At 33.3% G+C, this 15988-nt stretch overlaps 1 protein-coding gene across 2 annotated transcripts in view; it reads right to left on the reverse strand.

The window, feature by feature from the left end:
• LOC106693955 (TBC1 domain family member 30-like) overlaps nt 1-15988 on the reverse strand; it is a 526797-nt gene that overhangs the window by 233069 nt on the left and 277740 nt on the right. The gene's annotated exons all lie outside the window — the stretch shown is intronic.

A 15988-nucleotide genomic window follows, 5' to 3' on the forward strand; every position in this document is an offset into this window, starting at 1 on the left:
AACGCCCGTGACCTTCTAGCACATGCTCTTCGCCGGTTCTATCGTTTTTATAATGACCGTCAACGAGTATTTTTTACAAACAATATTTTTTACTACGCGTGGCATGTGTTATTCTAAAAACGTGTACTTGTTTTTTGAAAATAAACCATTGAATTGCTTTGGGTGATTGATTTGATGACCATCGATGAGTACCACTGGCTGGCAAAATGCCTATTGTGTCAGGTTTAAGAAAATTGCGTCTGTAAATTTTCGAGCAAGCTGATGATATAGTGGTACATTTCAACAAGGGGCATACTTTACCGAATTTCATAAACATTTCACGAAATAACATACAGGCTCTTCTTAAAACAGCTACATCATTTTGACAATAAAATTTAATTTCGTTTTGAAAATTGAAAATATAACCTTTATGTGCTTTCTTATTGTACTGTTCCATAAATTGCTCACGTTCTTTAGCGAACATAGTATTGGTTGAAAAACATTCTACCATTATTTTTGTACTGTTTGAAATTGGATCAGGTAATCGTTTTTTCTTTTGCTCCATCATTCATTTTAAAATAAACTGTATACAGAAACTACTAGCATTGTGAGCAATGCATATTATTTTTGAGAATTTAGAATTATTTTGTAAAGCCAAATTAATAAATTTTTCGACAAGTTTTTCTTCAAAAATATATTCACGTTGACCGCATTCAATGCAATTTTCAAAGACGTTCTTACTATCCCAGCAAAAGAAACATGTTTTTTGAACAATACATAAATTAGGTACGTGTATTTTGTTGGACTTATCACCTTTTTAATGTTTATTTTGCCACGTTCCAGAATCCTTATATAGAAATAAAACTTTTTGAAGCTCTTTTTGTTGAAGAGGAGCGATAAAACAATAATGATTAAGTAGACTTTCCCAGCAACAAATCTGACAGTAATTCACGTTGCAATTATGTTCTAGATTATGGTATATGTATCGACAACATACCGTACATAATTACAAAGCGTCACACACTGTAAGAGCCTTATTTTTTCCACATAAATTAGCTGAAGCTAATTTTAAATGATTCTTATAACATTCATTATTCGAAAACCAGCGATTACATAAAATACACGTTTTTTTAGAGACATATTTACATACAGGTGAGGTACAACGCGGACATTTTTTAGAACATCTATGCTCACGACTAGACTCATAACTTTGATTGTATAGACTCATAACTTTTATTGCATAGATTGCAAAATGAACGACTACCTAAAGCAACACCTAAATTTGTTATGGGCTGATAATGGTTAGCATCTTGATAATATAATAAATATATTAAATGACAAATCAACGCAAACGTTTCTTGAACCATGGCATGCCCGTCAAAAATGGTTGAGCTCCTTTTCCAAATTTTAAAAATTCATACACAACTATCGCTATACCTTTATGTGTAAAATAACGTTGAAAAGCTAGTATTTCGTAAACATCGCATTCGTGTCTAGGAATCACAACGCCGCTAGCTTGTAATAATTTAAGAGCTTCTTTTTGTTGTGTATCTCTCCTGTTGTCTATTATATTTTTCCATCTACGCTGTAAAGAACCCGAGTGAATCTTATCGCTTTCAATGTACATCATTGCAATAACTAACGACCGCGGCGAACATAAATTATCCTTATTATTAATAGTTGTTATTAATCGTTTGAAAAGTGTTTCATGAGTAAAAACTAATTTCCCACGACCCTCAATGCCTGAGTCAACAGCTAACATGATAAGAAGTCTATTGTCAGTAGTAAGACCACCCACGCTTTGAGCGACATTGCTTAATAAACGCCATAAACCATTGCTGTTTGCTCTTGTAAATTTCGCCTAAATAGCCCCAGCTGTGAGTCATTCGTAATTAATAGTGAAACCTACGTGATCGTAAGGTCTGCATGACGCTGTAATATACGTAAGAATATCGCTGAAAGCACCTTCAACCCATTGCATGTGATTAGATTCTGCAGCAGGTGGATTCTGATTGAAGTCTCTTTACCTTTAGCTTGACACTGTCTATATTTTTTAACTATTTGCCACTGGACTATAAATCTTTGACCTTGGGGCTGTAAGTTAATGTAACCATCTGCGTTTTCATCATTTTCACTATTGCTATTATAATTATAATTATCATCAGCGATAAACTGTGTTGATGTTAACAGCAAAGAGGCGTATTACTTTTTTGCTTTTGATCTTTGTTGTAATAATGATTGAATAAATACATGCCAGGACTGGTTCGTGCTTAAAATATTGGAAAAATACGCATATTAAAAATAAAGCAATGTTTTTATTTGTCACAGCACATAATACCACTGGATTATAAAATTAAATCGTCGATTTAAATTATTAATACTGTTAATTTCTCGGGCTCGTGAATCCGTAATTAATTGAATATAAATTATATAATTGAGCTCGAGTAATGAATTGAAATAATTGAGACAATTAAATTGAGTCTAGTTCAACTCTGAGTTGATCGCAAAAATGTTATGAAAATTAGTAACATAAATTCAGAAGTTACCGAGAAAAGTTAAGAATTGAACACTTGATGATTGATTTTCAATAGCACTAAATGCATAAAGGTCATTCCATGTCAAATCTATTAATGGTTGGAATCGACCCCTTTTGATTTGGGCGAATTTTGGTCAAAAGTTTCCTATTAATATATAACGCAATTTTGCGAAAGGAAAAAAATTTGAAAATTTTTCTTCAATAGTTATGCAAAATTCAAAATTTCGCGATTTTTCCAGTTTTTCCACTTTATTCTTTCAATATCTCGAAAACCCTGATAGTTACAATAACGATCCAAAACTTTTTTCGAAAGAAATACTTGAGGCTATGAAAAAAAAATTTTCCAAGAAAAAATTTTGAAAAATGACAAATTTTGAATTTTTGAAATTCGTCAAAAATGACGATCGACATTTAATTTTTGGCTCAATTGTTTTTGCATAACACCTTGTACTTTTTTCAAAAGATTCTGAAATTTTCAGACCTGCGGTTTTTGTTTTTGCAAAAATATGAATTCTTGAATTAAAAATCTGGACGTCGGTTGACCCTGCGGGCCAGCCCCAAAACTTCCCGCTGTTTTCGACCTCAAAGAGCTCGAAAACATTAGTGTAGATATATTTTCGAGCTCTTCGAGCTCGAAAATGCTATTACATGCAATTGTTTTTTTACGATCTTTTCAAGCTCTAACAAGTTACCGGTTATGCTGAAGTTTGAAAATTTAAGGATCGAAAATCATCAATGAAGCGGTTTTTAAAATTTAGTTCCTGATTATGTTTAGTAAAATAAGTGTATTGAGGCAGAAATCAATGTCAGGGATCAAAATCAAGATTTAAATAAGTTTTGACTCATGTAAGAAACAATAAAATATGAAATATCCGATAAAAATATTAAAAACTACGTTTTATCGATTTTTTTGTTGATAATATGATTTAAACTAAAAACCAAGTTCGATCACATTATATGATCAAAAGAAACCATAAAAAAGATGAGTTGGTATGATATCAGGCACATTTTAGTACGTTATATTATGATTTATCCGGAAAAAATAACAAAATGTAATTTTTCAACTTTTCAACGTTGATATCTTTTGAACTAATCAATCGCTTTTGATAGTTGACGTGGCAATCGGCGCGTTTTATTGAATTCTAGAGCTGATTAAAATTTGAAATCGATCGCGTCAGTCGTTTCGAAAATATTTAGAAAAAACCGTTTTTCACCATTTCTTTCTCCCGCAGGTAAAAATTATAATTAATTAAGGCCTCTGATTTAATTATTAGAGGGCCGAATTAGTTATAATTAATTTACATAATATCTTTCTGCTGGTTACGTGAATCAGGTTGGTAGCACAAGGCCCGTCGGCTAGTTCAACCACGCGTCTCGAAATTTCTGTAAAATCTTTACCGTGTACTCGTTGTTCTGTCATAACTCGAAATTTATTCTATTCGAGGCCTCTCGGCAGGAATAAAATAAATTTTTCCGTGTAAATTATTTAATAGTTAAATTCAATTAAATTTAATAAATTTAATAAAGTATTCAGGCCTGTCGGCCGCTCTAGACAAAAGTTGTCCGCGTGTAAGATCGTAAATTAAGGCCTTGCGACGCCAACTCACCGGCCGAATGTTCTAGTCAATTTTAACCGTAATTCTAGTAGTAAAATTTAGTCATAAAATATTTTATAAAATAATGTTAAAATAATTCTATTTAAAATTATAAAATCAAAAGTAAGACGCTAGAAAATTACAGAAAATTTGTCTCGATTAAAGCTTAAGAATGGATTATTTAGTCAGTAAATTAAGTTGAGTGTTAAAATACTTAATGAAAATAATTATTAGTAAATTGAGAAAATAAAATATATAAATTTTGGAATTAGATATTGAAGGGAAATTTATCAGTGAAAAATTAATTAATTAATAATTAAAATAAAACCTTAATTAATTAATTAATTAATATAATTGAATTAAATAAGACAGTGGAAATTAATAAATGAATTAATTAAATCAGTGGAAAGAAATGAGAATTAAATAGTTGTGAAATTTATATTGAAGCTTTTATTAGTGAAATTTTTGTATTGAAAAGTCAAGTAGATTCAATTAGAGTAAAAGAAAACTGTGTCTGTGATTTAGGTCCGGTGGACATGTTAAGTTTATTTTAAATAATTATACATCCAGGGGATGTTTTTAAATTGAGGTATATTTTAACGTGGGTGTGTTGGTGTGGAAATCCATCCAGGGGACGAGGAATTTAGTTTGCCATAAGTAACCGTCCAGGGGACGAGGAATTTAGTTTGTCATAAGTAACCGTCCAGGGGACGAGGAATTTAGTTTGCCATAAGTAACCGTCCAGGGGACGAGGAATTTAGTTTGTTATAAGGAATTTAGTTTGTCATAAGGAATCATAGTTTGTCATAAGTAAATTAGTTTGTCATAAGGAAATAATTATTGTCAAAAGGTTAAGAAAATAAAGCAAGGTGCTTAAACTTATTAAAATTTGAATTAACATTATTTCAGCCTACTCTACGATTCCTCTTCTCACTCACAAAATATTACAACCGACCCTGAGTAATAAATCAAATTAATTTAATTAAAATAAAATCATATAACATCCGGTTGTGGAAGGCCGAGTCCATCTTCTAGTGGCGCCCTAATATTCGATTATAATACTAGGTGCGACCAGACTTGGCAAGATTAGTCTCTCTGTCATATTTTTAATAATCAAAAAATACACCCGGGAGTAATGAATTATATATGGCCATATATGGAGATTGGTGATTTATAACGATACATAATTTTATACGGCCATATATAGCTTGATATGACCATATATAACTTGACCTGTCTATGTATAGAATTGAAAATGTATAGGTTTGTATAGTTTGATACGACTATTGTCACGTAACGGTTCAAATTATCTAATTTTATCTAGTTATAAGTTGAGTATTTTAATTATATATTTGAATTTGAACCATTGCGCGGGCATTTCGCCATTTCACCGATGGAGACAGCGGTCCGTGCACGGTGCTAGCGCATGCGCGCTGCGTGAGAGTGAGCACATGTGCGAATGAATTTTAATTTTTAATTTAAAAATACAAATAATTGATTTTTGTATAATTTAAGCTTTTATTAATGATTTTGAGACAGTTGGGATGCATAATCCAGCGTAGCATTATGCCCCAACGATTGTTTAAGGTATTATTTGATTGAAACTTGTCATCCAACTAAGGATGTCAGTTAGTCGAAAATTGACCGCCGGGTAACGGCAAATCGATACCTTGACTAATGATTCCGATGTCAAGGTAATAAGTTATAAATAATTATTGTTTCAGTTACCGGGTAAAATAAAAATATGAATAAGTTGTAAATAAATAGTTCATATATTTAATTAATTAATTATGTATCATTCAGATGTCCAGGAATTGTTTTTATATTTTATATTTTTAATTTAAGTAAGGCCCAGGGCTGACAAAAGTAATTATAATAGAAATTAAGGGCGACGGTGGTGCCACGTGTGCGACGACCAACAGGTGGAGGTTTAGATAATTAATTTAGAAAGATACGGACTAGCACTGTGAATAGACGTGAAAACAGATTCGTATTATTGTGTATTAAATATTTAGTATTGATAAAGTTGAAGATAATTTTTATTGAATTAATTCACCGGGTGAATCCAAAAATTATTAATTGTGGTTTCATTTGTTGAGTCGTGGAGATTTTGAGTAAGTACTTTGAATTCCTTTCACGGCATATATTTCTCATGTGATAGCCTCCCCCGGTAGTTGTTGGTCGCCGCGGCGAGGAAAATTAATTAATGGATAAATTGATACTGGATGATACATGATTTCTATTGTTTATAATTATCGTTAAATATTATTATTTATCATTGGTAGTTATATTCTGATATTGTTGCGCATATATAGGTATATTTGAGTTGAGTGCAGCGTGGTGAAGCGTTGCCGGTATACCTATATCTACACCTATAGTATATACAGCTATAGAGCGCATGCAGTATTTGAGAAAATTCCTCAAGTACTGACATCACCACTTGGGTGAAAAATTCCCGAAGTATTATAATTATTATTTTTTTTTATTTAAAATATCTGTACGATATTATCAATTATTATTTGTGTTTATTATTATCTAAAATAATTGCGTAACGTTATATTCTTTTATTTTTGATTATCTGTTTGCCCCAGTGGTCAGAAAATTATTATTGATATTTTTATTTTAAAAATTCACAAATTGGTTTACTACTGAGGAATTTATTTTTTTGAGTATGAGTGAGAATTAAAAATACCGTATCTTTCTCTCTCTCACGAGTGGTGGGAGATATATGTAAAAAGAAATATTATATTAATATTATTTATTCTTCGGAAAAATTCAAATGGAATTTTTATTTTATATATTTAATATTAATAATTAAAATTATTAATTACATTAACTTAAATTATTATTTCTTTTTGAACATTGAGTTCGAGTATTTAAATTTGATGCCGAGGTAATTGCCGGCAAAATTGTACCCCAGTGGTAAAAATTCATAACAATTTTTATTGTATTTTAATAACCACCGAGTGTCATTATTGTGGTTAATTTAACAAAAAACTATTTATTGTAAAATATCATTATTTATATTAATTATTGTTTAAAATTAAAATACGGAAACCAACAGCTGTCGGGGAAAATTTAATATTTATTTTCCCTGGATTTTTTCCTACTCCTTAATTTCATTTTCCTGATATTATTTATTACTTGTAATATAATTATTTATTATATATTTACTATTACTATCTTTTTATTATTATTCATTTATTTCTCTCGATTGTTTGTCCGCTTTGTCGCAAGTCACTTGCTCGGATTTTCCCTCGCAGATTTTCCCCTGAAGTTAAATTTTGTCTGTTTTAGGATAAACGGTCTGGCGCCTGCGTGCACTAACCCAGCCTGAGGAGCTGGTTCAGGCACAACCAGTATTTATTTTATGTTTATTGTTTAAATGTATTTTGTTTATTCATATATACTTCTGAATATTTAAATATTATTATTATTTTTTTTTTCGGTATTATCTATTATTATTTTATTTTCCTTTTTTAACACGTGGGTGACCGCATACGATATATTGAGCTGTTCCGCGTCTCCGTCGCGGATTTGCAGGATAGATATACGTTATACTATGTATGACTTGATATGACTATGTATAGAAATTTTAACTAAAATTTAATACTATCTATCCTGCCGATGGACGTAAAGTAAGAAATGTCCCAGACCACATGTAATTGTTGACCGAGTCGAAGCCGAGATCAACAAACATGTCATCTGAGGCTTTCTTAATTACTTCCTGAGGTGTGTATAATATTTTTCTCATCGACGGAGGCGGAAGCGACAACTTCGTTTTGTACAGCGGGACGAAAGTTGACGCTTGCCGCCCAGAGGTGAGAAAAAAATTTTTTTTTTTTTTGCAATTATTTTGGCAACGCAGAGATTATCAGATCTGTGGATAATTGAATCCCTAATCAAATTAAAAATTTTGAATTTAGAGAAAAAACGCTAGACTTATTAATGACCACACCCGCTTTACTAGGATTCCAAACCGGGACCTTCCGAACGAGAGACCGATGCTTTAACGACAAGGCTATGGGACTGAAAGTTACAACGAAGTTTAGTTGTGCTACGTAAGATTGAAAGAATATAATCACTTTCGAACAAGCAAAATATGATGACATTGGTTGATTATTTATTGTTATTACAGTAAAAATTGGTTGATTGATATTTGATGTGTATAGTATCGAGATATATGAAATTTTAATGTTTACTTTCATGTATGACCATATATTATTATATATAACTATATATAGTTTTATATGGTCACCTATAGAATTTGAGATACATAAAATTTTCATGTTCACTTTTTAGTATGACCATATATAATTATGTATACCTATATATAGTTTTATATGGTCATTTATAGAATGTGAGATGCATAAGATTTTCATGTTCACTTTTATGTAAGACCATATATTATTATATATGCCTATCTATAGTTGTATATATCGATATATAGAAACAATCGAAAATTATATATTCACATGTATCGTCATATATGTCCCATATATGGACACATGTGATCTATATATAACCATACATAATTCTCTTTTCCCGGGCAGTCGATAGATATCAAATGTTATAGCCGGATTTAATTAATTAATAAATAATTAATAATTGGAAATGATTGCGTGGGCCTCAAGTGGAAGGCTCCGGGCAAACAGGGAGATTTTCCTAGAGGATTAGCTGTAGGTTTTATTATTATTGTGAGAACTCGAACAATAAATCCCGCGGGGGCCTTTCTGTGTATCGATGCAGAATTCGGATCTTTGTACGTTAGAGAAGTTGATAATTTCACCTACCTTTCGTTGTTCGCTGCTTACTTGCAAGTTGGTCTTTGTGATCTTTGGACTGCAACTCTCGTGAACGGCTTCTGTTGTTTTCTGGTCGAAAGATGATTTGGTCCAAGAAGAAGAGATGTGGCTCTTAATATTAGAAATAATCTAATATTCAGGTTTACCCAATGATAGATGTTTATTGAATAATTTCCCTATGGGCTCACCGTACTCAGTTCACAAGATGTTAAAATTGTTCTTAACACTAAAGTTCTTTCTTTAAGTTAAATCTCTGGGATTTACACTTAACTGTTAAGCTTAACTTATGACTTTACACTTTAAATTTAGTGAGTCTTTAGCTCACTTGAGTTCGGTTTGAATCTCCGACTCCTGCAATTCACTCGGACGAGAATCGCTATTTTCACCCATAAAAATTATTATAAAAATCACCCACGCCTCCTCGTGTTTTAGCTAGCGGTAATTCCCGTTTGGTGATTTTTGTAAAAAAAAACAAAAAACAATTTAAAGAACACGATTTTGAATAGAAAGATAACGGTAACAACCAATTTGCCACGCCTCCTAGAGTGCAAAATCGAGACGATCTTCCTGTGGAATTTTATATTATACTTGACTGCAAGGAAGATACATTAACTTCTCAAGCGTCATAGGCTCTCGCACCTTGGTGTTTGTGTTTTTTATTACCTCGGTTCTTAGTTCTGGAGGAAATAATTCTGAATATATAATTGGGTGAATCTAGAATCCAGTCAACTGTAATTCCCTGTTCCTTAAATTGTTAACACTGAACTTTACAGCAAGCGCGGCAAAGAGTCCCCTTTAATATATACGGCAAGCCGGATATAAAACAAATGAATAAGAATATAACCGACAATGATGGTATTTTTCACATTATCATGACAGTAAGTGAAATTTTCCCTGCCGAAATCTACTCAATTACGTGATTACTTAACTTTACTTTACGGAAAAATCAAGAAAAATAATAAAAATCTTTTTTTTTTTTAATTTAAGAATTCATATTTTTGCAAAAACAAAAACCGCAGTTCTGAAAATTTCAGAATCTTTTGAAAAAAGTACAAGGTGTTATGCAAAAACAATTAAGCTAAAAATTTAATGTCGATCGTCATTTTTAACGAATTTCAAAAATTCAAAATTTGACAACTTTTTCATTTTTCAAAATTTCTTATGAAATATTTTTTTTCCATAGCCTCAAGTATCCCTTTAGAAAAAAGCTTTGGATCGTTATTGTAACTATTATAGTTCTCGAGATTTTGAAAGAATAAAGTTGAAAAACTGGAAAAATCGCGGAATTTTGAATTTTGCATAACTTTTGAAGAAAAATTTTGAAATATTCTTCCTTAGGCTAAATTGCGTTGTATAGGAATAGAAAACTTCTGACCAAAATTTGTTCAAATCAAAAGGGTTCTATTCCAACTATTGTTCGATTTGATATGGAATGACCCATAATTATTTGAGTTCGTTAAGTTCTAATCTTATTAATCACTTAATTTAATTTAATTGAATAGGATCGTCATAAATTATACTGAATTGAATTTGTTCGCTGAACACGTGGTATCATGGTTGCAGAGGCTTCCAAGCAAGAATTAACTGTTAGTTCAATTAAAATATTGAGCATAATGATAATTAAATAATTATAATACTGAGTCTTTTATTTTTATGAGCACTTGAAATAATTACGTACTGAATAAAAAGGCACCAGTAATGTTTTCCCGTTTAAAAATCCTCTTGAGAAAACGTGGTCGATGATCACTGGAATTCTGGAGTTCTTGAAAGTATTGATTTATGAGCTCTGGTGCCCAAGGTATATAAATAATTATATTTATATGTAGCTTGATAAATGCTTGATTTAATTAAATTATTATTCTAATTAATTATATCTTGATGAGAACAAAATGGTACGATTCAATTTTAACACGTGTTATCATTTGAATGTATATTGTGAAAGATAATAGCAAGCGCCTTTTTAACACGAGGAAAGAAACGGTGAATGCGCATGCACTGCACTGTGCATGACTAAGTTTAAATTTTACAGACATGAGGCTCCACTAGGTGCTGCCTCTATCTGCGGGAAGTGCAACTATACTTGAATTTAAATATAGTTGCAATTACGCAACAATTTTGTTGTTATACCTCCTGATTGTACACTTCAAAATATGATTTTTAAATATTTAAAACTTACACATTAGAAAATTTATCTTACTTTTTAGGTAGATTTTTTTAAATATCTAAATATTGTATTTGTCCTGATCGTCGATTTTTCTAGGAATTTCGTCATAAACTATCATAATTAGTTCAGTAGAGTTCAAAAATAGCATTCGTTGAAAAATTTATATATGTATGTATATATATATTGTGACGTTATTTTTCGTATGGGGGTCAAATCAAAGTGAACGTCACAAGCACCAACTGATTTTTACTGTATTTACGAGCGTGGTAACTCAAGACTTAGAATTTAGCGTACAGGTGTTAACGATTTTGCTACAGATCTTTGATTTAAGTTATAGTTTAAGAATTAAATATGGAGTAACGTTTAGCTTCAGTTATGGGTTTTGTTAAGAAAAATTATAGTAAAGATTTAGGATCAGAATTATGGGAATTTAGTATGGAATATTGTCTGAGATTAATGTTTGAGATAAAGTTGAGTTTTGGTTTACAGTTTGGAATTTTGAGTATGTGGAGAAGTCAGTGTTACCGTGGAGCGGGACTTGAATTAGTCACCCGGTATCATTTAATGATAGAACCTAGTTCTATCCCTATGAGACTTCTTGGTAGATTGCAGAGGTCTAGCTGAAATGCTAGCGCTCCAGTATAAAAGGAATCTGATGGATGCAGATTGGGATCAGTTTTTGAGTTTTGGTTTGGCAGGCCTCAACAGTAATATTTTGACCGTTCCTGTTGTGGAAGCCGTTTGGTCATTTTTAATTGTTTTTGTCTGACAGGCCTCAGAGGACAAGTCATGACCACTTGTACCGCTGAGGAAGTCATAGGTCACTTAGTTTTAAGTTTACGATCCCAGCTGAAGTCTGTTCCAGGAGAGCAACTACCAAGGATATCCATACTCAAAGTTAGGTTTAGTGACTACGTTTGGTGAGGTATAAGCCTCCAGTTATCGATATGATAGAGTTTGGGAATTGATTTATGGATTGAGAATATAGAGGTCAGTTATAGATAATGATAAGATTTAGTTTTGGATTTTGATGATTGAGGAAAGAAGAGTCGAAGGGAGACCTTCGAAGAGTACGGACGTGAGCATTCAGCTTTGGTCGCTCGAAGTGAGCAGACGTGTCCAGAAATGGCGTTACAGTTCATGGCATTGCGGAAAGCTACAGATTGAGTATTGTTATAGAAGTATTATTTAAAACAGTGTAAGACGTTACTCGATATTTTATTCATCAGTAATCAGGTATAAAATAATTATTATAATTATCAATAATTAATTGAGTTTGAGTCAGAGTCTTGAGATACGATGCTACTGTTTTAATTAAAGAAAGTATTTAAGAACTGAGAGAATTATGAGAATATTGGTACAGTTTAGAGTCATGTTCACGATTTATTGTTGATATCATTTTACAAATAATTATAAGGAATATGCTTAATTATTAAACCAATTGTCGTCTAATTGATGTCAATATTAGACCCATGTACGTTAGTTTTATGAGTTTTGTTGAAGAGAATGTTCTAGAATATCGGTTTTTATAATTTATTGTTCTAGGTTACTGAACATTAGTTAATTGTTGATTAGCTCTAGTAATTAATTAATTTATTTTAATGTATCGATACATAGCCTTCAGATGTCAATTTACCTTTTTGTTAAGATTAATTTCATTATTATTAGATTCAGTATTTTGTTATAAAGAAGACTTATTTGTACGAAGCTACAGTATTTTGTTAATTGTTAAATGGAGATCTTCAATTATTTGTTGTTTAAATAAACATTGCAATTTCACTGATAATCTACATGAATTTGGAATGATGTAACCCGGACCACTCCCTCTCTCCATAAATCTACACACTGAGCGACACCATGGCATACCGTAACTCTGTTTTTAGTTTTCCAGTCTCTGTTTTTGTTTTTGCTTATAAGTTCTGAGCATTTTGTAAGTTTTAGTTTTTATTTATGCGTGGTTTTGAGATAGTTCCACAGATCAAAAACTTATCTAATTCTTAAGATTTACTGGTTTGGTGATTCCAGTGATAAAAAAATTACCTGGCGCCCTGTTAGCATTGAGACTGGAGGCTAAAGATAGAGAACGAAGTTTGTGGCACAAAGGAGATCTTGGCGTATTAACGTATGCTTGAATGGATCAATTTTTGTGTTATAATATATATATATATATATATATATATATATACATATATGTAGCGTTGCTACAATAATTACGATCGATCAATCTCGGCAATCTACGCCGAACATCGATTTTCACATGTTCCGTCTCTGCCTCATTCCTAGAGACATTGGACAATTACAAGATACACCGCTAAACTGCGTACACGCAATCAAGCAATATTTATTTTGTATACTTTCTTTTACTGTGTTAATTACGTTGGTTAAATTTAACGTTTATTTAACATTACTAGTTGGTTAAAACAATTTATTTTAATATAATTAATTTTTACCCTTAATCGCTAAATTGGTGACCCCGACGTGATTTCCTTTTAAGGGAAGCGTCGAACACGTGCGTTACACAGTTTATGAAATCTCGCGAGTTCTCGTTTCGTGTTGCCGCGAACATTTTTTCGAGTTGCCGATTAATCGGCGAGACCGTGATTTCTTTATTTATTTTTTTTTCACAGTTATTTTTGTGTGAAATTTATTTGTTAGTTAATTTGTGCAGTGATTTATCTTTTATCACCGCTGGTGCATTGCTGGGCATTTTATGGGCGTTATGCCGCATCAGTGTTAATTCGAGGGACCATTAGTGCAAATCGAGTTGTGATAAAAGGTTCCGCGAGCTGAGATAAAAAATTATTATTAATTTTTCGTGCAGTGTCGCGTATAATTTTCTTTCCGCTACCGGAAATACCATCAAGGATTGAGCCGATACACCGGCTACACATCCTTTAGCCGTTTGTCATCGATAATCTTTGGGTAGCATTCTACCGAATTACAGACATTTTTTTTGGGTGATGTCAGACTCTGAAGCCGACAGTGACAAGAAAATAAAATCCGAGTCATCTGCCGAAGACACAATCAAATCTCAATCATCGGGATCATCGTTTCCGTCAGCGAAATTAAATATGGCCGTGAATATCAAAGCATCCCAGTTCAGCACGGAGAACGCAAAGTTATGGTTGGCGCAGGTCGAAGCGCAATTTTCAATGCACCAGGTAACAACAGAGCGTACCAAATTTGACCTGGTGATTCTACTAGTTGATACTCGCTTCGCCGCAGAAGTCGAGCAGTTAATCCTTCAACCTCCTGCGACAACTCCGTACAATGATCTCAAGACGGCTCTGATAAAATGCTACACGAGATCCGAAAAAGCACGGATTACTCAGCTTTTCGACAGAGAGAGACTTGGCGACCGGACTCCGTCGCAACATTTACGTTATCTGCGTACACTAGTCCCCGGCATTGATGAGGCTATTATTAAAGAACGTTGGTTTCCGTCGATCCAAAAATTTTTGACGCATTACCGCTAGTTGAACGCCATCTACAAGGCTGTAAAATACTTTCGGCACATATTCGAAGGCCGGCATGTTACGATCTACACTGATCACAAGCCGCTTCAGCACGCTTACAAACAGCGCACCGAAAGAGCATCGCCTTGTCAATTTCGTCGGTCAATTCACCACCGATATTTGACATGTGTCGGCTAACGACAATATTGTTGCTGACACATTGTCACGAGCTGAAGAAGTGTCTACTGCTATTACATCGGAAGAACTGGCCGATGCTCAGAAGCAAGATCTCGAGCTTCAACAAGTGCTGTGACAGACAACCGTGTTGCAGCTTCGACGAATCAATTTTGACAACGGTCTAGCATTGTACTGTGACATGACGTCAGGTACGGTGCGATCTTACGTTCCAGAGCCGTTGAGAAAAAAATTGTTTAATGCAGTGCACTAGCTAGCTCATCCCAGAATCGAAGGATCATTGAAAATGATCTCTAAACGATACGTCTGGCCGGCGATTAATAAAGATTGCCGAGAATGGGAGAAATTTCGTTCAAGTTTTGAAACTTTAAAATCGTCAAGAGGCTTTAACCAGTGTTTAACGTTCATCATCCGATTCACGAGATTTCCTGAGGCTGTCCCGTTATCAAATGGAACTGCAGAGACAGTAGCACATGTACTATCGCTGCACTGGATTTCACGCCATGGAGTACCGAAACGCATTACCTCAGACTAAGGTCCGCAATTCGAATCATCATTATTCTAAGCGTCACTAAAAATATATGGAATAACATACCCGCATACCACGCCGTATCATCCGCAAGCCAATGGTCTCGTCAAACATCTGCATCGTCACATCAAATCAGCACTTTTGTGTCATAAAGAGTCATGGTATGACGCATTACCAGCCGTTTCGCTCGGCTTACGCGCTGCTTGGAAGGACGACATCCAGACGACCCCGACTGAATTAGTGTATGGTGAGCCAATTCGTTTGCCTGGTGAGTTACTCACTCCCAGTAATAAAACTACACCTCATCACATTGTCAATACTCTAAAACGTCATTTTAATTCATTGGCACAGGCCGAAATGTCGCTTTACGGCAAGTATTCTGTTTTTTGTTTCAGGAACCTTAGTACTTGCAGTCATGTACTGCTACGGAATGACCAGGTTGGACCATCTTTCACAGCGCCATACGGAGGTCCATATGTTGTAATAACTCGACACGATAAATACTTCATCGTCGATTTTCGTGGACGGCAAATCGCTTTTTCAGTGCACAGATTGAAGCCGGTTTACGAGGCAAATCCAATCGACATGACGATGACCACCTCCCCGCCGAATAACACAGCAACCGAGACCAAAAAACGCCGATTCCGGTTTAATTTTCAAAAATTGTTACGATTTAATATTTTCTTACATAAAAGTTTTTTTTTTTTACAAAGTACCAATTCATCACTGT

Source organism: Microplitis demolitor, chromosome 1 (genome assembly GCF_026212275.2).
Source record: "Microplitis demolitor isolate Queensland-Clemson2020A chromosome 1, iyMicDemo2.1a, whole genome shotgun sequence".
NCBI classification, from domain to species: Eukaryota; Metazoa; Arthropoda; class Insecta; order Hymenoptera; family Braconidae; genus Microplitis; species Microplitis demolitor.